At 40.6% G+C, this 25,634-nt stretch overlaps 1 long non-coding RNA gene across 1 annotated transcript; it reads left to right on the forward strand.

Moving 5' to 3' along the window:
- The first annotated feature begins 6,003 nt into the window (after window positions 1–6,003).
- On the forward strand, window positions 6,004–15,279 carry LOC116150482 (uncharacterized). Its single transcript, XR_004134190.2, has 3 exons — window positions 6,004–6,065; window positions 14,376–14,421; window positions 15,046–15,279. It is a non-coding gene; the product is annotated as an uncharacterized LOC116150482 (long non-coding RNA).
- The last annotated feature ends 10,355 nt before the right edge of the window (window positions 15,280–25,634 follow it).

Raw genomic sequence — 25,634 nt, forward strand, 5'->3', positions numbered from 1 at the left:
ATATTCTGGGAAAACAAAGTTACAACTTCTCTGAGTTTTCTCCCAGTTAAGTTCTATCTGGCTTTAAAGGTATGTGATGGTTCCCCTTGGCAATTAATTCAGGATGTCTCTTCTCTACTTGACAAATTATCATTTATTATTCACCCTTTATGCTGGGTACACGCAATGTGTAATCAATTAAAGCAATATAATAAGGCCAAATTAGAGTTAAATTTTAAAATCTGATTTTGTAAAATTTTTTGTACATTTTAAAATCTGATTTTATGAACTCTTTTGTAAAAGATCAGTTGTATCTAGACTTTAAACTAGAGGTGGTACTCAGTTCACTGAGATGTTTGATTTGGTCCACATTGTGTTTTTAAATTTTTGAGTTGAATATCAGAAGATGGCATTTAACAAGCAAGCATTTTGGCTTCTTCCAAAAAAATCAGAGGCTCTGATGATGTTGGTCCCTGCCCCCGCAGTCACCCCATTCATCGCTGGATTGAAGCTGCCCAGTTCAGAAACACAGATGGTCCCCATTTTCCCATACCCCCACGTGGGGGCTACTTAACCTGTCCACTTGGCCCCTGAAGGCACTTGAGTTTGTGATGAATCTTGAAAGTGAAGGACTTGATAAGTCTCTAGCTTAAGATCAGAAAACCTGCAAAATAAACAGCTTTGCCCAGCAATCTGTTATTTGTTCTAAGTGAATTAATGATTTTCAGTAGCTACATTTTGCCTTTCAAGAAGATAGATTTTTCACAGTTTTTATGTCTGTCTTCTAGAGAATAAACTTTTTGTGCATGAGAGGATTTCCACTAAGATACGGCTTTTTGTAAATGTGCTGCTGAAGCAAGCACTAAGATATGGCTTTTTGGTCTTTAAACAAAAGAAAAAGATGCTTCAGAAACACTGAAGTGCCAAATAGAAGATGGGTGCACAGTACGGCTGGCTCACGTGGCTGTGGTGCTAATTGCATTCACAGGACACACTGTCCCAGTGGAGAGTCAGAGAAGTTTCTTTCCCTTGGCCTCTGGTCTCTTGTAACAACTGGGAAAAGGAAAGTTAATTATCTTGTTAATTATCACGTTCATCTTTTGTCCTATACCACAAATGGTAGCCTCAGTCACCTTAGAATTATACGCAAAAGTCAGCTCCAAGGCTGTATACGATGTGGGTATTTAATTAGTCTATTATTATGGTCAGATTCTCTAGTCATATGGGGTCGGTACAGCTATTGACATCAGTCGAGGTAAGGTCTGGTGGTAAGTGATGGAAAAACCCCCGAGGTAACAGGCTTAAGCAAGTTTGAAGTTTATTTCTCAGTGCATAAAAATGCCTGGACACAGGTGGTCCAGGGCCAGTCCGCCTACAGCGCTGGCAGGGATTCGGGCTCTGCCCCAGGTGTTGCTCAGACCTACACCCCCAGCATCACCTCAGACCCAGGATGATAGCCCAGCTCCAGGAACCCCGCAGCTGGCAGGAAGAGAAGGGCCTGAGTGTACTCTGCTCACCCTCCTCAAATCCCGCTTTCCCCAAGAAGCTTTTCTCACCTAATTAAGAGACTGGACTGGTAACTTCTCAATTCACCTAAAATCTACTTTAATCATTTAAATACTTTAAAGTGTATTCATGGAATGTAAAGCTTCCACATCTCTGTCATCCTCATGGTTCCTAAATCCAGAACAGTGATCCTCAACCCTGACCACACATGACAGTTGCCTGACAAACATTCAAATGTAAAGCCATTCTCAGGTGACACCGCAGGTCCAGGGTCTGTACTTGGAGAACAGCTGCAGAGGCAAAAGAGGGACTGATAGTTGGGGGTGGGGGTGGTAGGAGGGGAGGGGTGGGGGAGGAGGGGATTCCCACCAATGGTAGGTGCTGTCAGGGGCTCACCTGTGCACAGGGGCTCACCTGTGCGCAGGGCCCCACAGAGGATGTGTGCCCGGGGAAGCCGGACATTAGGAAGCACAGCTTACAGAGTCCTGGGGTCAAACCTGATTCAGGGGCATGAGGCTTTGCATCTGTGAGTAGATGAGGCCCAGGGCAAGGATGACCAGGAACGGCAGCCATGGGGCCCTGAAGACCAGAGGCTCCTCCCCATTGTTTTGTGGTTTATGTACAAGCCGAGGCAGGGACTAGGAACCAGGAAAGAGAATAGATAGATAGATAGATAGATAGATAGATAGATAGATAGATAGATAGATAGATAGACAGACAGACAGACAGACAGACAGACAGACAGACAGATAGATATGTAGATAGATAGATACATACATACATAGCATTTTCTGCCTCTCTAGGTTGGAAGCTAAGTCAGACTGGTTTTAATTTAGAAAAATTAAAGAAATCTGATAGTTCTTGTAACTTACGTATCATTGAGCTAAATTACGGATATGAAAAAAGTGATATATGTGCAGAAAAATACCTTATATTTGAATAACGCTTTATTGTTACTATACAGGTTCTTATGCTCTACTTATGATCCCATCGTAACTACGAAGCTACACTTTCGAGTGAAATACGAAGCAGAGAGGCAGAGGAATGCCGGCAGAAATTTGGGGTGTTATGTAAAGAGCCCCAGACAGAAATGGTGCTGCCCTCACACAGGGAGAGGGTTATGTTTTCTGACTCTTACAGTCGAGAAAAATGTCAAATATTTTCCTATCTAGACATTTGCTTTGCTACCAGCATCTTCTTATTTATAGAAGCAAAAATATTTTTTTTTCACTTTAAAATGTTCATTCCTGCCACATCAACTAAGCGAGCTCTACTACATTTTTACTCACACACACACAGACATACACGCACATACACACGCACACACACACACGCACGCACACGCACACACACACGCAGGAAAAGAGATGCCCATTTTATACTAAGTTGCTTTGAATTTTTTTTTTATATATTACTTTTAAAGCCTCTTTTTTGATTAAAAATATTATATTATCCTTGTCAAGTAAAATAGACTAGCTTCTTAATATGGGCTTGGTGATCAATTCACTAGTAGCTAAAGCATTAAAACTACAGTCATCTCATTCCTAGATTTCCTTCTCTTTAAAAAAAATTGGGCCATTTTAAAAAGCACACAACCTATAATGGAAAAGATTTTAAAAAATAATATATATATGTATATCTGAATCACGTTGCTATATACTGAAACTAACAGAACTTTGTAAATCAGCTATACTTCCAAAAAAAAAAAACAAAACCTGCAGAGCCTGGTACACCATTGGTCCTCATTCCATGAATGAGTCCTGACAGTTATTCAAAGTCACTTTTTCTGAGGAACAGAAACTGAAGAAAATAAGGCCTAGTGGCCATTTAGGTGCTGCTCATTTATTTTTGTTTCTTTTTTTAGAAGTTAGATGCATAGAATAAAATTCATAAATAATAAGTGTACAATTCAATGAGTTTTAACCAGTATATACAGCCATGTGCCCACCACACAGTTACGGTATGTATTATAGAACAGACCCACCACCCAGAAGGCCCCTCTGTACCACGTGGCGGTCAGTCTCCCCACCCCCTCCCCACCCTCTCCCCAATCTGCCCCTGGTACCAGTGATTCTTCCACCTTTAGAGAAATTAGGTTCATACAGATAGAACAGCATAGTCCCCTGTGTCAGGCATTCTTACTTAACACAATGTCTTTGAGATTCATCCATACTGTTGTTATCAGTAGGTCAAACCTTTTTTATTCCTGAGCAGTATACATTTTTACAGATATATCACAATTTACTTGTCCACTCACATGTCCATAGACCTTTGAATTGTTTCCAGTTTCTGTCCATTACAGATTAAACAGCTATAAACTTTGGAGCATAACTCATGTTTTTATTTGCCTTGGATAAATACCTTGTAAGGGGTCTGGATTTCATGACTAGTATATCCTAAACTTTCTAAGAAATTGCCCAATTGCTGTGCAAAGTGGCTGCACAATTCTACACTCTCATCAGTAATGTGCGAGAGTTCCAGTTCCTTCCCGTTCTCAACAACATTTGATGTTGTCCATCTAGTGTTTGATCTAAGGAAGCTTGAACCAACCCAAGGTCACAAAGATTTTCTCTTTTGACTTCTTCTGGAAGTTTTACAGTTGTAGCTTTTATATTTAGAACTCTGATCCATTTTGAGTTAAATGTTTGTATAGTGTGAGGCAACAGCTGAGGTCCTTTTTTCCACAGAGGTAGCCAACTGTTCCAGCATCATTTGTGAAGACAATCTCCCCCCCCCACCGAGTTACCATGGCAACTTTGACATTATCTCCAACATCATCCTTTATTCACAAAGTTCCATCTGAGCGCTTTCTAACCAATCTTTTCTCAGTCAAGACCATCCTTCCACTATAGTCAGGTTTAGGCTTAAAAAATAAACTAACAAGATTTTTTAAGAACTCATAAATCCCCTGTAGTGGATTCTGTGACACATCCCTCAGATGCCTCTTCTGGATGGAGACACTCATTCCAGCAGCTGGATGTGTGGGTTGGTGATGGCTCACAGCTGTGTCTCTCTCCAGGAATTGCTCTCACCTGCAGACAGCTCATATCCAGTGACTTTTCAGTATGGGAAATGTGGCCTGTCAACTGGTGGGACAACTGAAGATGGGACAACTCTGAGTGGCCCCTTCAGCTCCAGAGCTCCCCGTGGGATCAGCTGCAGGCTCTGATGCATCTGCATGGCTTCCCAACATCCCCTCTCCACAACTCTCCTTCTATTCACTCTCTTATAGGTCCTCTTCCCAAAATTATTCCCCATGTGATTGCTGCATGCAAATCTCAGGGTTTCAGTGCCTATCTCTTAGGGGATTCTACCTCTGGTAATCTTAAAGCTGATTATGTCATTTCTCTGCTTAGAATTCCTTTGCCTGCAGACTAAAGTATTAACTCCTTAATTTGGCATATAAAGGCTTTCATAGGCTGGCTTCAATCTGCCTCTCCATCCTCAGTCACCACTGATTTTGTCCCTCAGACAACTCCCTATGTCCATATCCCCAAATTCCCCGTACCCACTTCTTTGGGCATGGTCTTCCCCCTACCATGGATAAATTTCCCACCTTCTGCTTTATCCTTCTGTTCTGCCCTGGACTGGATGCCACCTCCTCCGGGAAGTCTTCTCAGTATTTCCCCACAACCCTTTAAATGAGAATTAACTGTCTAATCTTGAAACTTATTTGTTTACCTATCTGATCCTCCTACAAAATTGTGAGTTCCTCTAGGCAAAGACCGAATTCTGGGCTCTTGTGTTGTCTTCAGTGGATTATAGATTTTCAATAAATGTTTGGTGAATGAATGAATAATAAATACCAAGACAAGCTGGCACTGTAGGAAAAGTTTTAAACTTTTGGAAATTTTTGCTATATTTGGTTCCTGGTATCTTCTGTTTAGAATATCATGTAGCTTCTTTAGCAAAGCCTGTAATTTTTTAAAAATCTTTTTTGAGTTCTGGACTATCATGTTGACCAGGAAGCAATCTAGGCAAACAACTCAAGGTGAAATGAAATCCAAAACTCAGATCTGTAAAGTTAGTTATGTTTTCTAAAAAGGACTGAGGAGTCCTGGGGCTGGAAATGCCAATGATTTCAGAAAAGAGAGAGAGAATGAGAGAGACAGAGAGAGAGCTGATTAAAAATTGGATTGGCTGGTGAGAGACTGGAAAATTTCTTCCCAGTCACAAGAGGCTTATTTTTTATCTTTCTTTTTCACGCTGTAAAGTGGCAAAGTTAATTCTCAACCACTGTAAATGTATTAATTAAGGATTATTGAGCATTTAAATTCTATTCATGAGAATGGAAACTTTTAAATAATTAAACAATGATCTTTTACAAATTTGTGTTATCATAGAACATTACAATTTAACATCAATAGTGTAGGTTCTGGAGACTTGGATGACTTTTAAAATAAGGCTGTACTTACTGATATATTTGACTTTATGAATTATGATACTGGAGTTCCCTTGAGAGATGATGTTCTCTTTTCTTCGAAGATGAAGTCCTCAGCAGGATGAGATCTTGGATGAGATCTTATCTTGCAGGAAACCATGAATTCACTGTGGAGAAGGATGATTGGGATTTCGCTCTGGTAGGACATGAAGTACCTTTTGAATTCTTTACTATATCTCTCAGTGATTTATCTTATGCATGAAAATAACCTTTAGCATTTTTTTTTAAAACAGATGAATCTATCTTTATAGACATTGAATGGTTGTTCTGCAAGAAAACCTAAGAGAAAGAAAATGATTTCTTTTTGGTAAGGTAACAGGGTGAAAACAAGCTAAAGACCAAAAAAAAAAAAAAAAAAAAGTGTGTTTTGACTGAAAATCCAGATATTTAAAGTTTATGTCAAAATTCTTATTTTAAACAGTAAGGCAGTCATTGAAAAAGTTGAAATTGTCTTCTTTACAAGTAAACGTTGAGATTGTAAGTTCTATTTATGAAAATGTAGTCTGAAAATAAAAGTCGAAACAGTTGAAAATTAAAGAATGTTTCTCTCCCCAAATTTGCCTTGCCTTTTAACGTTTAGTTTGGATCCCTCTGCTCCTTTCTCTCAGTTAATAAGCTACTCCAACTCACAGATGATATTAAAACTGTAACTGCGTAGAAAAGAAACATTGCAAGTTAGGTTGCTTCAAGCAACACTAAATTACACTGCTTCAAATGGAGGGAGTTTTAAAATTGAATCTTTTTTTTATTAACAAAATAAAAGCCTTAGCTTTTTACATATGGACAGAGAAAATATGTGTGTAGACCCACATTATCCTGTCGTCACCTTGATGGACAGAGATTATTATTAACAAGAGTGTAATACAGCCATAGAGAGAGTCTGGATTTCTGTCTCTGTTAAGATTTAGGTCCTGCCAGTAGGTAGCAGCTGTTTTAAATTTAAGAGGACAGGAGTGAGTTAGCAACATTTTGTACAAAATAAATGAGCCCTCAGCGCACGCCAATTGCTGGTAAATTCAGAAAATGATAAACATTCTTCCTTGAGCAAGAAAGCTGGATCGGAAACACACCTGCAAAGATTTATTTTCAAAACAGAAAAGATGTTGCTGTGCGACTAACGCATTTGCTGAAGTTTCTCCATTTTTCTGTTTTCATCGTTCCCCCCCTATTTTTCCTTCAGGATCGTCTCCTGATTTCAATCACTCTCATAAAATCTGAGAAATCTTGATTAAAACAAAACTCAAAACTTCATAACTCAGAAGCATCCATTCAATTTTAAAACCTAGGTAAATTTTTCCTAACATTTGCTGAACATAATTTTCTTCTTTTGGTCTATGCTTTTTTTTTTTTTTTCTGTGAAAATAGCATTACTGTTTCAAAAATAATGAACTAAGAAAAATCAAACAAACAAACAAAAAAACATTAAAACAGTAAAAAAAAAACTGTAGAGAAAACTGAACAGTTCTTAAGCCATATGACAACACCATATTAAAAATAGATAAGTGTGTCTTATGCTTTATCCTATGGTTGGCGTTCCAGAAAGTTGGTGAAAAACATTGAACAAACCTCTTCTTTAAAGTCAACTGTGTGAAATTTTAAATGGCCAACTTTCTAGTATTTTTAAATATCACATAATTGATGTAAATGAGAAAATTTGTGTTTCCTAATAAAACTAATTCAAAGAAAAACAAATTCCCCCAAGTTGCCGTTTAAATTTCCTGCAACAGATCCTCATGTCTGTCACTTACCACCCTATAAACTCAATGCGTTTCTTATTTCCTTGTCTTTAAATCAAAATTCAGGAAAACCTCTGAAAAGAAGAATCTACCTTCAGAGGCGAAGTGAAAACTGAGATTAAAAATAGAGGCTAGTAATGGAGACCATATTTAATATAATCAGACTATAGTTTATGCCCTAATTTGCTTCTAAAATCAGATGACAGTCATCAGAATAGCTCTTTCTATTTGCAGTTTTCAAAACTGTAGGATTTTTCACCATCAGGAGTATGATAACCGCCCCCCCCCCCGCACCCCCCCCCACCTCCCCTGGAAACCACATAAGCTGAGATAAATAAATTAAATTGAACTTTCAGGCTACATAATAAATTAAAATACAGTATTTGCTCAAATAAATCCAGACCAAGCTTGATAAAATTACCATGTTTCAGCAAAAAGGATATATACCAATCATTCCTTATCATGAAAATTAGAGTTATAAATTTTAGGGTAGTAGGGAAGGTGAAAAAAAACAAATCGTTGGAGAATAATTTCTATTACCATAGTTTACATTACTGCTTCCAAACATGAGCTGAGGATGGGAGAAAAAGATCCTTTGTGATCATGATCATAAATGCCCAATCATTAGCCCCCAAATCACATAAAATGAGAACCTGGAATTAAAACAACAACAAAAACAAATAAGGGAAAAGCCCTCAAGGGGCCACTTCAGCTCTGTGCTTGTTTCATTGTAATAGGTTTTTCCTTCCTGTTGCTTTGGGATTGCAACAGAAAGCTTGTGCTATAATTTTATTTCTATGTAAAATTTGGAGCTGCATGTGGTCTCTCCCTTATATTGCAGAATCCTTGGTGGTAGAGGATACATTTTTACTTTCCTGCCTGCCAGTATTTGCCTGTGCACTGAGAAGGTCCTTAAAATGCAATTTAAAAAACATACGAATAAACTATAATACATCTTGTCCTTAAACTTAATCTCAACGACATAGTAACAGCTGCTTTGAAGGGAAGGATTCAAGCAAAGCTAAAGCATGGAAACAGTTGCCAAATCCCTTAGCTAGTGCCTTGAAGGGCCCACGTGATGACCTTTGATGTCTCGTTCAAGTCTTAAATCTGTGGGAGTAAAGCCTTCGAAGCCCTGAAGCCCCAAACCATGGAAATCCAATTTTGACTTAAATAAAAAGCATTTTGTTGAAAATGGTTTCATACATTAAGAATCTTTGATGCATATCTTCTACTAATTTGTCTTTAATCCTCTGGTAAAAGAAGTAATTTTGATACAATCTACATCACAAAACAGTGCAATAACTCAAAAGTATACAAAATAATGGTTGCTATTAACTAAATGTTAGAGAATTTTCAAAACTCGATGAAGAAACATTTAAGGAGACAGGATAATCAGCAATTTTTAAAATTTCAGAGTTCTGCAATGCCTACATATGCTCAGAAAAATTGGCTTGAATTAATATTAAATGTATCCCTTGTTATGTATTGTAATTTCTTACAAATATTTTTAAATGTGGGAAATTAGAATTTACATTACAGAATAAATGCTAATCTTCAAAAAGTAGACTAACTTTAGATACGTTAAGTGTGTTTAGTCACTCAACAAACATCAGTCACATGCTCTTGCAAGACACAGAGCTATTGACTATATAGTAAGGTACTGATGTGTTGATTTTCGAGGATCTCTCAGTTCAGTGGAGGTGTTATGTTCTGTAACAAAACAGCTCTGATACATTTGTTTCTCACTGACATTCCATGAGGACTGAGGGTTGGTGTTGGGAGATACTCTTCCATGAGTCTTTTGTGTCCCTACATGTCTTGCTGGGTGTGCTAAGCCTTCAAAACCCTGATCATTTTTTTCCTAGTCATTTCTCAGGGTTGAGTTTGCAGTGAGCAACCTTGAGGGAAGAGATAATACTTACCTCTGGGGCAAAGAGCAGGCTTGCACACTGCTTGCTGTGAAATGCTGGGATTTCACGTTCAGTGTCCCGCTCCTGTAAATGCAACCTCCGTTGTGTTCAGGCATCCATCTGGGCCCTTCCACATCACCAGTGTGGGAAGGAAGACTCAGGGAAGCAACACAAACACACTGACACTCTGGCTGCTGTCTTTTGTCTCTGACCCAGGAGTTGTGTCAGCATCCAGGAAATGGGAAAGTTAACATCTTAGCCTGAAAGTAAAGCGAGACATGACCCTCTTCACAGTTCTTGACAGTGGGCTGCTGCTCTGCTCCAAGCGATGGGTTGACTGCAGGTCTGCTTCACAAGCATTCTTGTTCTAGGATCTGGATTGAAGAAGGAGCCCCGACCTGGACATGTTCATGCCAGAGAGCAGAAGCTCTAGAGGGCAAGTGCAGCCACATGGTCTAGAGGGCAAGTGAAGCTGCGCACAGCCGCACAGATGTAAAGCTTCTGTCCGGATGGGTTTATGTCATATATTCATTGGCCAAAGCAAGTCATATGGCCAATCCAAAGGGAGATAGGATGCATGCTTCATCTCTAAGAAGGTATTACAAAGTATACCCAACAAGCATACCTCTTTTACCACAGAGAGAGTAGGTAATGACCAATAATACAATCCACCACACCAGTGAGAACCAGTTAAATATAAATGGAAAATAAAACCCTTCTTTTTTTGAACAGATACATGCACCCCAATGTTCATAGCAGCACTATTTACAATAGCCAAGACATGAAAACAACCTAAATGTCCATTGAGAGATGACTGGATAAAGAAGCTGTGGTAGATTTATACAATGGAATACTACTCAGCCATAAAAAGAATAAAATAATGCCATTTGCAGCAGCATGGATGACCCTAGAGATTGTCGTTCTAAGTGAAGTAAGCCAGAAAGAGAAAGAAAAATACCATGTATCACTCATATGTGTAATCTAAAAAAAAGAAAAAAAAGAGGACACTACTGAACTCATCTACAAAACAGAAACAGACTCACAGACATAGTGAACGATCTTATGAGTGTGGGAAAGGATAAATTTGGGAGTTTGAGATTTGCAAATGTTAGCTACTATATATAAAAATAGATAAAAAACACATTTCTTCTGTATAGCACAGGGAACTATATTCAACATCTTGTAATAATGAAAGGAATGAAAAAGAATATGAAAATGAATATATTTATGTGTATATATATGTGTATATATGTATGTGTGTGTGTGTGTATATGCATGACTAGGAACATTGTGCTGTACACCAGAAATTGACACATTGTAAATGACTATACTTCAGTTTAAAAAAACCCTTCTTTTCATGACAGTAAAAAAAACTCTAAAAAGAATAAATTTAACAAAGAATTACAATATCTACATGAAAACTTTTTTCCTTGAAGGACATAAAACCTCAATAATTGAAAACTTATGCTACTAGACAGAAATATAGTATGACTTTAAAATTCTTTCCCCATTTTAATACATTTTAATGCAAACTGAACCAGAATCTGAAGTTTTGGGTGTTCTTTAAGGTGAAAATGAATTATTTGTATGGACCAGGAGACTCATCCAAGAAAAGCTAAGTAATAAAGAAAGTTGCAGGAAAATGTGCAATATAACACTATTTTTATAAAATAAAAACACTACGCATTTGTATGTTCAAATAAATATAAATATGTATTTGTAGGAACGTGAAGGAAAGAGTGGACAGATAACTTGATTATCTCAGAAGGATGAGTTTGTAAGAGGAGAATTACACCTTTTTCTTTTGATATCTCTATAGTGTTTGACAATGGAGTTTAGTCCAACAGCAAATAAGAAATCAGAGGCTCATAAAACTATGTTAAATCTTATCTAAGTCTCCATTAAATGGTGGTGTATTTTAGGCTGACACAGGTGTATACATAAAACAAATATTTTGCTGCCTGGGCTCAGGTAAGGGGAAAGTTGGGGGTCATCTTCTGCCATCAGCATCACTTTACTCTTCAAAATCAGCTTGGCACTCTTGAAAATACTCCTCATTAAAAAATTTATTTTTCTATAAGGCATCTGAAGATGCAGCTAAAACACAAATCTGATGAGGCTTACTTGTATCACGGTTTGATCCAGGGTTATTGTGAACAAGAGTTCAACTTTCTTATGCCCAAGGACACTGATCAAAGGAACCATGTAGCCCTAACCTCAGCTATAACAGCATTTAAATCAGATTCACACAAACTTTACTTTTAAATGGGTAGGCATTATTAGAGCACAATTCTTTGCAGCTTATAATATTAAATAATATTAGAACATATTAAAAAAAACTCACATGGCTGTGAAGATTTTGTATAAAGTATCCCTTTTAATCACTGAAGAACCAACCTTCACAACCCTGGAGAAATTCTCAGGGAACAATGCATTCCAAATGCTGTCAAAAGTTATTTTGAGAGGATGTATGGAAGGTATTCCAGAATTTTTCTTTCTCAAATTCTAGTCAGGCATTAGAAAGTCTTACCTGATGGTGCCACACTTTTAAGTTCTGCAAAAGATCAAATCCTTGCTTTTCTTTCTCTTAGTTTGACACATCTTATGATTGCCCCGCCAACAACTTCATGCTTCACCATGTACTTATGCATGACCTGTGGTTAAAGACAGTGTGGAAGGAAAGAAGTTATTCCTCAAGCTTTTTGTGGCTACAACCACACCAATAATATCTTTGAAGCCCTGTCAAAATTCTCCTCAACAAATGAGCTTTGAAAAAATTGATTGGGATGTGCACTGATGGTGCTCAAGCAACACCAGAGAGATAAACACAGTGAGGAATTCAGCAGGGGGGGAATAATCAGACTTATCCACTGCCAAGCATCTAAAACCCTGCCCAGCCATCGAAGAGAGTTATTCATGTATCATTACCAAGGCAGTCAACGCCATAGAATGTACTAAGGATACGCTTTCCTCTGTGAGTATTTGAATGTTCACGACAAAGCTCTTACGCTCCATCCTGAAGTGTATTAGTTATCAAAAGGAAAGCTATTTGTCTGAAGAATGCAGGGGCCTTATTTTTAGAACACCAAAGCAATTACCAATTACTTTGAACTTCCAAACTAATAACTTTCACTGGGGTTTGCCATATTTGGCAGACATATTTGGAACTTTGTATGTGGAACCTGAAATTTTAAGCAGTAAACACCAATATTGATGTGTGTTAAGTATACTTCTGGCAGTTATAACCAAAATCCAGCTATCAAGAGAGCACAATGGTGTTAAAAAATGCTCTCTTCTCTTTCTGACTTAATCCTTGAAAGTGATTTTAGGGGAAAAAAATGTAAAATAACATCTAGTCTGCCTGCAAGATAAATTCAGGTAATATTTTTGTGATATTGTGGCAGAAAACTCCATTTGGAAGTTTGGAAGGAAACATTTACTGACTTACTTTTCATATTTGCCAAACAATCCCCAAGAGAAGATTTGGGGAATCAAATTTGATTTCATTGTAACTTCCAGAAAATAATTTGGGAAAATCGGGGGTAAAATAAAAACCTTTTTACCCCAAATAAGTGAGTAGTCCTTGTTTACCCTTATCCAATTTTCACTGCTTATATTTGTGAAACTTTTCTCCTTAATTTTTATATTCCTGCCTAAGAAAACAAAGCAGCATGATCCACTTGATGTTAAAAATGGCCTGTATTGTGCGCTTGCTTCCAAAATCCCTTCCAAACTCTTGCTTCCAAAGAACGTTTCATGGCAGTCTCCTTATGCACATAAAATCACAGAACTAAGATAAAAAATACAGGTCTCATAAGTTAAAAATTAAATCTTCCTTCTAAAATCCAATTGCCTCTATTTAATTGTTATCTTTAATTCATTCTACAATTTAAAATGGAATCACAGGAACCATGGTTTTGAACAGAGAGCAAGTTAAAACGATTCTTGCCTCTTTTTTTTTTTTTTTTTTTTGGCTAGTTCGGGAAATGCACCCTTATCTGTAACAAAATGGAGATGATTGCAATTCCCTTTATGCTGAGGTGCCTTCTCAGAGGATGGTTTCCTTCCCTAAAATTCACTTTTCCTCAATTTATTAGTGAAGCAATGAATTCTGCATCCTGCAAATCTCGGATCACGTAAGTCCCTTGCTCTGTAGAGCCTAGTTCAGATGGCACACCCTTTCCTCTGTCATCCACGACACTCTGAGCCTTTTCTCCCAGCACTTTCCACCAGCTCTGCACCCCCATGCTGCCCAGGACCACACTGTATCTGATTTCATACGGGCAGCCCCTCGCCGAGTGTCTAGTGCATGCTAGTCTCCCCATACACATTGGCTGCCCAGTCCTTACAGATAACAAGTCAGAGAGTTAACTAGAGGAGAGTCAGTGATCAACTAGGTAGTGGTGACAGTGGGAAGTCAGGAAAATCTTTATGGAAGAGGTGACAGCAGGCAGGATTCTAAAACTGAATAGGCTGTGCCTCGTGGAGGGGTAAGTTAAAGAAAACATGAGGGGAGAGACTCTCAGACAGGGAGAGAGTTTGTATACGGAGGGAGGAAGGAAGGAAGGAAAGAAGAAAAGAAAATATGGTAGGGAGGATGGATGGATGGGAGGATGGAAGGAAGGCTACTAAGTAAAGAAGCAAAGAAGTGTGAGGAGGTTTAAGGCAATAGGGAGTGGTGGGGACTGTGGTAACTTGGGGGAGAACTTGCCTCATTAAAGCAGGGAGCCATCACCAGGCTCTTATAGATTCTTCTCATGCAGGAAGTTGGAACCTAATATTTTATCTTTTTTTTTTTAGGAGAAGCTAGAAATTGGATATGAAATCTCCCAATTTTTAGATATTGGTGAGTAACTTAATGTCTTAACACAGGCAGGAAGCACACGTCCAAGGGCTGAATTCATCTAACAACTTCTGTTTTATGCCCAAAACAGAAGCCCACAGTGGTGGAGAGCAGGTTGTCCTGCCATCTCAGTCAGCCGCCAGGTAGTGGCGCGAGAATTATGCAGAAACGCCCATTTTATCTCAGTGGCACTTCCTCGTGAAGGGCGTGTTTCATCTAGAGGGTTTAATTTCATGCTATAAGTCAGTTATGAGAAGAGAAGGGAAAGGTAGGGACAGTGAGGCCCACAGACATAACTTTAGGGGAACACCTCCGTCCAGGGCACTTGAGAAGCAGAAAGGGAAGAAGGCGGGGAGGAGCACAAGGAGGGTCTGCCGTGGAGGCCGAGAGACGAAGGCCAAGAAGGTCACTTATTACAACGAAGCTCTGGTTGTTTTGTACACTTGTTTTTGTTCAGAAAGTGACATGAAAAGTAACGGTAATGACTATTAAGTCATTGTCACTATTTCTTCAGCCATTCTTTTGCCTGCAAGTTCAAGAGTGGCCGCTCCCTGACCAGCGATGCAGCGGGAGGAAGGAGGTGGGAGGCTCGCTGCACATCTGCTTTGCTTTAACCTTTCCACACAGGAAAAGCAGCCCTGATGGCTTGGACCCGGCTCTAAACTTGGAATTGTCTCACATGGACCTGAATCGCCCTCACCCACGACGAGATTAATCTCGCCGCATTGAAACCTCTGGAAACCTGGCATGTAATTTCCTTTTCAGATTGGAAGTCCACCTAAGAAACAGCCACAGCCCGTTAACAAATGTGGGGAGGCGGGGTGGGTAAGCTTGTTTGCAATCCAAGACACACAAATAAAAACGGCCATGAGATAACCTTCAGGGTTTGGAATTATGCTGGTTCCGAGTTGCTGGCTGCTTTGCTGTTATCTTGAGTCTGAAACATTGCTGGAGATCTAATCGGGACAAGCTCTACAAAAAGAAATCTGTAAAAATAACCGAGATTTGCAGATACTAACTCCTCTATATAAAATAGATGAACAACAAATTTCTTCTCTACAGCACAGGGAACTCTATTCAATATCTTGTAGTAATAACCTATAATGAAAAAGAATATGAAAAGGAATATATGTATGTACATGTATGACTGAAACCTGATGCTGTACACCAGAAATTGACACAACATGGTAAACCGACTCTACTTCAATAAAAAAGAATGCAAAAAAAAAAAAACCACCCCAAAATGGCAATACATTTCAAGAATCAGAGAATATTCTAGCTCTGTGGTTTTTGGAATTGAATTTGAAACCTATAAAATTAGGGAGCAAAAGCTAAACTCATACATGTTTTTGCATCACCTTTATTTACACAATGCTCAGCATGCCTAGAATGGCTGGTAACGCGTCCAGGAGCTTTTCTGAGGTTGGAGTCCCCAGGAACAGGGCCTGAGATGAGAAGGGTTGTGCAGTGATTTAGTGAGTGTTTGCAGATAAAACCTGCAAGGGAGTGAGGGGCCCGGGATGGGACAGAGGAAAAACTGGGTGAATTTATGGGTCCAGCTGAAGTCTATCATCAGCCTGAGCCCACGGGGAGCTCTGGAGTGTGAGCAGCCCCACAGGTTGTCCCATCCTCAACAAGCGGCTGGTCTTTTGCTCGGTGCCCGTCTTTGGCGGAGGGTAATGACTGGGGGAGGGTGGAATCTTCCCTGTTTCCAGGTGAGGCAGCTCCGGTCAACTCTGGAGGAGGGTTCAGCTCACAGCCCCTGGAGGATGGATGCACTGGCTGGTAATGGGGGTCTGGACACACTGGCAAGCACCTGTCTTGTCTCCAGGTTGGAGAGTATGACTGATGTGTGGAAGAATCTAGCTCACCTTATAAAGTCTAGTCTTCAGCTATGGCAGGATCTCCTGGACCCCAGTCAGGTTTACCAACCTAACCCTCTTCCGTTTTCTCCTGGGAACAACAGGCCCCTTTATCTGCAATAACTTCGTCCAGCGGGAGCTACTAAACTGTTTCTCCATACCCCAACCCCCTTCTCTCCACCCCATCTTCTGCACTATTTTGGGCCACATGTAAACAGCTGAAGAAACTGACAAAAACAGAAAGGAGACAGTAGGTGAGAGGCAGAAGTATGGCTCTTACTGGTTCAAAAGTTGGGGGGTATGTCTGTTTTCCTTGTTAGCACCAACATGGTGTCTCACAGTAAGAGAATGTGAGTCAGAGCCTCTCTGGTCTCTCTGGGGAGCACATGTCCTGTTCTGGTTCAGCCTTCGGAGTGTGTGACTTCTAATCCAAAAGTGTGCTCCCTTACAGAACCCCCTGAGTGAATCAGGCGTGGAGGCTCAGGCTGGCCTTTGGTACCTGGTCTTCTCAGCTTTTAGATTTCACTTTAATCTGCTGTTTATCTTCCAGGGAATTTTAAAGAGAAATTGGGAGGCTTCTTAGAGTTATTAGGAACGGCCAGTCTTCTGCCAAGTTAATTCAGAAGTTTTTAAACGAGGGGGAAAAAAAGTGTTTGCACATTTGAGGACTGTTTTGAGAACTCCTTTAAATTGAAGTCTTTTTGCTAAAGACTTCCTGTTTAAACCAGATACTCTTATTTCCACATACACTTGAGAAATAAATGATAAACATGCAAATATAAAAGTAATAAATGAAAAGCACTGAGGCTTTTCCAACCTGAAGTCTTAATACTCAAGAGACAAGGGGATCTAGTGGAGTTACAGGAGCCTGAGACGATGGACAAGCAGGAAATTCAGGAAGAAATGAAGTGGCCAAGGGTTTGTGACTTTAGTTCAAATCTCTATTCTACTCCTGAACACCTGCAACTTTGGACAAGGTTCTTTATCTTCCCAAGCCTCAGTTTCTTCAACTATGTGATGGGAATGACATTTCTTTCCTCTCTGGCCCAGCATGGTGAGAGCCAGGATGTTTATCCTGCAAGCTCTGGAGGCAGAAAGCCTGGCTTTGGGTTTTGGCCTCCACGCACCAGCAGATTGACCCATTAACCTTTCTCAGTTTCCTTTCCTGGAAACAAATGAGCATAATGAGAGTCCTTATCTTCTTGGGGGTGATTTGAGGATTAAATGCGTTAAAACCACTGAAATGCTTAGAAGAGTACTTGACTATGCGTAGCAAGCATTACACCAACAGGGATTAATAGATACACATTACTACCTATAAAAGAGATAAACAAAGACCTACTGTGTAGCACAGGGAACTATACTCAGTTTCTTGTAATGAGCAGTAATGGAAAAGAATCTGAATATATATATATATATATATATATATATATATATATATATATATATATGTATGTATATGTATAACTGAATCTCTTTGCTGTACACGTGAAACTAACATTGTAAATCAACTACACTTCAATACAAAATAAGATTTAAAATAAAAAACCAACACAGGCTGCTAATCTGTTAAGACATGATTTTTATTTTTATTATTATCATGTTTTAGATTTAAAAAAATTGAAGTACAGTCAGTTACAATGTGTCAATTTCTGGTGTCTAGCACAGTGTCCCCATCATGCATACACACAGCTATATTCATTTTCATATTCTTTTTCATTAAAGGTTATTATGAGATATTGAACATAGTTCCCTGTTAAAATATTATGATTTTTAAAGTAACAAATGTGTAGAAAGAAAATGACAAGTGTTCAATAAATGTTCTAACAAGGATTTGATCTGTGTGTCTTTCATAGCAAGAAGTATATTCTGTGTGAACACCAACTAAGTTTTTCTGACTTGATGTCATCATCACTAAGTACAAATGACTCGCATGTCACACTAGAAGGAAACTGAGGCCTTATATACAAATACTGACAGGTAGATCTCTCTAAGTTCATATTGTTAATGTGGTGCATCTTTTTTTCTTCATTTCTTTTCCCAAGAATATAAAATCTTCTCTTATCTCAGTGTGGTAGATCATACTGACAGCACTGAAAACAAGCCAGTCACTAAGAAACAGGCTTTAATAAAATTAGTCCTCCCCTCCAAGAGTGACAAGGAAAGAAAGAAGGAGAGAGAGAAGTAAAGGGAGAGACAGAGAGGAAAAGGGAGACAGAGCAAGAGAGAAACTATGAAAGTGAACAAACAGGACATAAAATAAACTAAAATGGTCACACAAAGATGACTGTGTAACTCAGAACCCGAGTCTAGTTGGCATCTGCAACTGACCTGACAAGCTAGTCAACGCTGGATTGATGCTACCTTGGATGAAGGAGTATCAGAATGTCCTCTCATTTCAGGGCAAATGAACATCTAAATTTTCCTTTTGGTAACTTCAAGACTTAGAGCACTTGAAATCCATTTATAGAGACCATGCAGACACGTTGAAATTAAGCACTGAAATGTGTCTTCAAGGTAATGATAATTAGACAGGTGTTTCCGCTCTAAGGTGATATGTTTCCTTACAAAACTTTGTGCTCTGCAGTGTGGTTTTCTAAAGGAACTGGGTTTATGAAGAAAAACAGTTGGAGCAGGGCCACTCAAAACGATGCAACTTCACAACCAGAGCAGTGGAAAAAACAGAAATTGGTTCTTGGAACAATGATCTCAAGAGCCCAGGTAGGCAGCTCTCAGGGGGTCTAGAAAAGGCCACAGCAAATAGGAGAGGGGCGGCCCCCGCTCATTTACATCAGAACAGAGAAGGCAGGGCTGCACAGCACAGGGTGGGGAGGCCGTGGACTGCTGGGAAGGTGGGCACCCCAGGTCCTGCCACTGCCCCAAGGTGAGGGCCACACAGGCTGGGCTTTACTTCTAAGGGAGGGACCCCTGGAGGTCATGTTTATTTTCTTAAAGATACAGTTTGTAGGTTCCAACTGCCGGTGTGCTAATCAGGAGGCTTTCTTATTTCTTTTCTGCTCAAGGTTATAATTCTGCTGCTGCTCTAACAGCACCCCTTGCCCAGAAAGAGACCATGAACCAAGACAACTTCCGGTCCTGCTAACCTCGTTTCCTATTGATCAACTGCATGTGAGTGAACATGCATTGTAGCTTATCTAAGGTGGCCAAAATGGTGTTAAGAAATTGGATACATTTTTAGAAAAATTCCAAAGCAGCTTGCTAAGAAACAGGCTGCTTCTGAGGATGGGAAAGAGAGTTACAGTTTGAATTAAAGCGCTGACAATGGGAAAGAGAGTTACAATTTGAATTAAAGCGTTGGAGATCTTCGAGGCAACCGAGAAAGGAGCAGGCAGATGGAGGCCAAACAGTAAGGGTAACGCTTAGCGGCTAATACAGTTGGTCCTCCGTATCTGTGGGCCCCCCATACGCAGAATCAACCAGCCACTGATCAAAAATATTCAGAAAAAGAAATTCCAGAATGTTCCAAAAAGCAAAACTTGAATTTGCTGCGTCTGTGACTACTGACAGAACATTTACGTTGTTTTAGGTATTACCAGCCATCTAGAGATGATTTAAAATGTACAGGAAGATGTGCGCAGGTTATAGGCAAATGTATCATTTCATATGACAGCATCTGTGGGTTTTGGTGCCCACGGGGGTCCTGGAACGCATCCCCCAAGGATGCAAAGGGATGACTGTACAAAGGGAACTTTCTGGGGACCTTAGAGAATCCTAAAATCCATCATTAGCATTTTCCTGATTTCCTCCTCCTCCTCTCCAGGGAGGTTGAGGGTGGGGGGAGCATGAAATGAATAAATAAATTTAAACAGGGAGGACTATGGAAGAGAGAGACCAAGGAGGATCAGCGCCTGGGGTTCAAGCATCGAGGGAGGGGCCTCCGAAGAGCGAGGAGCGTGCAGGTCAGCATCCCCACCTCGGCTCCAGTTGCAGGCCCAGGAGCCTGGGTAACGAAGTGGCCTGGGAGTCTCTGGACGAATGTCAGTGGGTCTCTGTTTGCTCTTTTTACCCTCAGTCTGTTTTCAGCTGTTTCCAGCTTCAAAAGGATTAACAGATTGTGGTTGACTTCAGGGGTTGGAGAGGAGGAGGGTGTTTATGGCTGATCCCAATGCTTAGTAGCCAGAGAAGGAAGGAAGCCTTGATCCCAAGAAACAGGTGGGTGCAGTGGAAATCAAAGCAATGGGACAAACCCAAGAATTCTTGGGGAGAAAAAAAAAAAAAGAATGAGTTCTTCTCAGGCAAGGCAGCAGCCCAGGGGACTGCGGTCGGGGAGCGGAGCCCCTACGGTGACCCCACCCATCCCTGGGTGGCCCCTTCTCTGGGAGCTGCCTACTCGGTACCAGCAGTGAGAGGTCACCGAGTCCATCATTCTGGAAGTCTGGGGTGACCAATAAGCCCCTAGACTCTTTGCTCCAGGAAAAGAGACTCTGGAATCCCCTGTTCGAACTGGCAGGCATTTTCTAAAGAAGTTTTAGGGTGTATAAACACAAATAATGTAACAGGAGAAACACGGGGTACCGCTTTTAGCTCAATACAGTAGGTGGTGAGGCCAACAGAAAAAGATAAAGGATGTAGCAGGAAAGACTGGAACTCAGGCTTATTGGAGATGATTCTTGAGCCACCAGGGAGGATGAGGTTTGGCTGTGCAGCCAGCGTGGTACTCAGATGTTTGTGTTCACCAGGTTTGGAGATGAGAGGCAGGAGGAGCCAGCCAAGGTCTGAAACAGGAGGCAGGCATTCAGGTAAGGGAGCTGGCCGAGGGATGGGGTCTGGGTCAGCATCTCTCTGGTTGCACCTCCTCTGACCATAAGCACCGGATTCACTAGTGGATTAGTTAACAGGGCAGACTCCGGGCTCCTCCCCAGACCTACTAACCCAGGACTCCTGGTGGCCCAGGAATCTGCACTCGCAAACTTTCACACTCTTCTACATATTAATATCAGAGAACCACTGGTTTCGGTTTTCGGTATCTAGAACTCTGGGTGCCTGGATGATACACAGGATCAATGATCCAATTATCTTTCAGAATGCGGAAGGCTGAACACCCATGAACAGGCCAGGCAGAGCACTCTCACTGCATTAATCTCATTCCAACTACAATGACCCTAAAACACATCACTGCTGTCGTGCTGCTTGGTAATTAGGCACAAACGTGAATCTGTTTACCGAAATGATTGTGATTCCTGTGGTTTTAAAACATTTCAAGCCAGCATTTCTGCAGTCAGCAAGAGAGAGAGGCGGGGGCGGCAGCTGGAAGGGTGTTGGAAGGACACAGCTGAAGAACGCGAGCCAGGTCAGGTGTGCTGTTTCCTACAGTGGAGATGCTGGAGACATCAGACGTCAGAACTCATCTCTTCCCTTCCTGGAGTGAAGGGGGAGCCGGCCATCAGTCTGTCCCTTGCGGGTGTTCTCTGAAGCACTAGCTCCCTTATCCCTTCCCGGAAGCTCAGCAGCCTCACCACCAAACTCTCCCATGGGCTACCAGGGTGGGAAGGAGGGTTTGGTCACCCAGCATTAATGGGACAGCGTGAGGATATATGGGGAGATTCACATTCCGGGATGGATGAGCCAGATGCTGCCTAGACCTCTCATTTTGTGGCTCTGAGAATTGAAGTCACTTACCTGAGGGCTCAGAACTCATTCAGGGCGCCTCTGCACCTTGACCTTGGGTGTCCTAATTCCTAACACAGCCCCTCCTTTTCCGTCATCAGTTTGGCTCTGGTTGGGCAAAAGGTGAGCATGTGATGCAGGAGACTTGGACGCCGGGCACAGCTGGGCCTCCCACTGGTCCCCGCGTTCCCAGTCACCAGGTGGTTCCACTTAGGCATCACACCATCTTATTGGCATATTCCAATCGCAACTCATTTTGCATCAGTGTTAGGCGGCGGGATCTTAAGCCCTTGTGAAAGTGACACGGTGGATCTCTTCCTCTCTGTTAACTGCTTATTGACTCTCTTTTCTTTTGGACTTCCATTTGCTCTTTTCTAGCAAATGTTCTTACCCAGTGTGACCAAGGGGACCAAAATTAAATTCCAACATTGCTTGTGGTAACTTCGAGAGGCTGAGGTAATGCAGTTTGGAAACAAAGTGAGGTTCTGGGGATGCATCCAGCTCAGTTCAGTTTCTCTGTGCTGGGTGATTGGCAAGGGCTGGGGAGGGGAGGCTCAGCCCCTGCCCAGGAGGACTGTGTTTCCAGAGAAGTTTATGGGGTGCACGGGAGCACCCTCAAGTCCATCAGAACCTTTACACTTAAGAATGGCCACACCGCATAAAAGTCTAAAGTTTGGGGAAAAAAATAAAGCCATTCTTACTCCTCCACCCAGTTACCAAGTGGCATCAGAGACCAGGAGGGCTTAGGTTTAAAAAAGATACATCTATCCTTCTGCATAAGTGACCTTTGTTTCAGCCCAAGTGGATGTGAAGATGTCTAAGCTGCCAGGTGAAACAAATCCTTTACAAGAGTTTATCCTCAGCCTGAAAAGCACTCCCAGAGACATCACACGAGTGCGCTGAGTTTCTGTCAAGTGATGCTCCATTGCTCTAAGGGGGAAAAGAGACTTTCGAGCGCCCGTGGTTTCTGGCCAAGTACGAGCAAATTTGGCAGGTTCACCAGGGCAGGCTGCTAGATAATTCTTCTGCAAGTTGTCCTGGAATGGGGAAAGCTTTGCCTCTGAAGGCCTTGTCCAAGAAATCCCCCAAGGTCCCACATCACGGTGAACTCCACATTTTTCTTTTTGGAGTGGATAAATAATTCTGCCAAGAACAGACCCTGTGACTGCAAGGAGGAGAGAACACATTTTTTAGTGGAAATTCAGTCACCACTTTGCTCCTCTTGCAAGAACGAAGAGGGAAAAAGGTGTTAGTGGCATATAACCAAACATAATAGCTTCAGCTACGTGAACCTCTTTATGTATCTTGGAATTTTTGAAGCTAAGGCTGTCTATGCCAACATACACTTGGGCAACACAACCTGAGAAAACAAAGTTTTAAATAAAGCACTCTGACATCTTTTTCTAATGACACATGCAATTTTGTAATACACTGAGCTTACATCTTTCCTTCCAGCTTGGGAGACAGCATTATCCATGCCTGGCTCTGAACCAAGACGAAATTTGGGCTCGGCCTCACCCCTAGATTCTCTGGACCGCTGACCCAAGACACTTAAAATTCATACATCACCCCCTTAAGCTGAGAGTTTGGGGAGAATCTCCTCCTGTTCCCTTGGTTTTTAAATATAAATATGTGTGAATACTTGAGCTGGAAGTGGGCAATGCTGTTGTGAAGTCATTCTGGACCCAAAGGAAGGTGGGGTGAGCACTCTCATGCTGGAGAAGTTACCTGGGAAACCCAAAGTCATCTTTCTGTAGGCCGATCACAGTAAGAACTCTGAAAGCCAAACTCAAAGTTAATATGATTTTCTACCAGTTTAAACATTCCAATTAAACTCCTGAATTTATTTTTTGGAAGAAAGAAAGCAGAACACTTCTTTCAGTCATAGAAATAACCGTATCTTTGGCTCGCGTTAAAGACGGTTGGTCTCCCAAGCTCTGTTTGAAATTCACAACATGGGAATTTACAGAATTTTCATAAAAGCAATTGAAATTACAGCATCTCCGTGAACTCCCGGGGTGTACTTCTATTAACAAAAGATGTTTTGCTTTACTCACACCTGCTCGGGTCTCCATGGGAGCTCAAGCGATACACATTCCAATCAAGCAGCGTCAATAAAATCAAATAAAAATTAAGTTCCAGGGGATGGAATGAGAGATACAACATTACTGTACAAAGTCCATTTGGAAAGGAGCTGAGTTACTGGAACTGGCTCTTTAAGCAGAACACTGCTACAGGAAAATAGATTTTTCAACCATAAATCATACAACTTTGACTTGGTGGAATTCCCTATATGCCAATTTGACACATCTTTCCTCTGCTTCTGTGTGTACGTGTGTGCATGCGTGTGCGTGGCAGGGGGAGTTGGGGGAGGGAAATAAAGGGAACAGGGATGGGGAACATTTGGAAGAAGTAAGAGAAAAGGAGAAAAGAGCTAGCAAAATAGAAATTTCTTTTTTCTCTTTGCATGTTACGGGAGAGAATTAGAGTGCTTTTGCAGTCTGCAAAGTCTGCCTAAATTAATGTGTTTATACTCATTAGATTATGTTAAGAAAAGAAAACTTATGTTTTCTTAGCTCAAAGTCCATGAAATCCCACTTCTCTTAAGAGGCTTTCTGTCTTTTGGGAAATAAGATAAGAACTTAATTCCCCTAATTGCCAACACATTCATTTTTATACACAACATTAATATTTCTAAGGTTTTGTTGCTATTATTCTGAGAGTCACAAAACAACTAAAGATTAAGACATTAAAACTACAATGACGTATCATCTCACACCTGTCAGAATGGCCATGACAAAAAAAGTCTACAAATAACAAATGCTGGAGAGGCTGTGGAGGAAAGGAAACCCTCCTACACTGTTGGTGGGAATGTAGTTTGGTGCAGCCACTGTGGAAAACAGTATGGAGATTCCTCTAAAAACTAAAAACAGAGTTACCATATGATCCAGCAATCCCACTCCTGGGCATATATCCAGAGAAAACTCTTAATTCGAAAAGATACATGCATCCCAATGTTCTTAGCAACTCTATTTACAATAGCCAAGACATGGAAACAACCTAAATGTTCATCAACAAATGAATGGATAAAGAAGCTGTGGTATATATAATATGGAATATTCCTCAGCCCTAAAAAAGAATAAAATAATGCCATTTGCAGCTATTTAGATGGATCTAGAGATTGTCATACGAAGTGAAGTAAGTCAGTCAAAGACAAATATCATATATCACTTACATGTGAAATATATATATTTTCCTATTTAAACCTTTTGTTATTGAGCTATAGTCATTTTACAATATTGTGTCAAATTCCAAAATGATACAAATGACCTTATTTACAAAACAGAAACAGATTCACAGACATAGAAAACAAACTATGGTTACCAGAGGGGAAAGGATGGCGGGGGAGAGATACATTAAGAGCTTGGGATTAATAGATACACACTACTGTATATAAAATAAATAAACAACAAGGCCCTACTGTATAGCACAGGGAACCATATTTAATATCTTGTAATAACCTATATGTATATAAGTGAATCACTTTGCTGTACACCTAAAACACTGTAAATCAACTATACTTCAATTTTTAAAAGTTTAAAATAAAGAAAGAAAGAGTATGACATTAATAGTCGTCCACACACACATACTCACATGGAACACACAAAATTACAAGGAAGAAGCAAGGTCCCTTGCCTTTAAAGAGATTACTCCTTTTGGGAAGCA

This window comes from Camelus dromedarius, chromosome 26, assembly GCF_036321535.1.
Source record: "Camelus dromedarius isolate mCamDro1 chromosome 26, mCamDro1.pat, whole genome shotgun sequence".
Lineage (NCBI taxonomy): Eukaryota > Metazoa > Chordata > Mammalia > Artiodactyla > Camelidae > Camelus > Camelus dromedarius.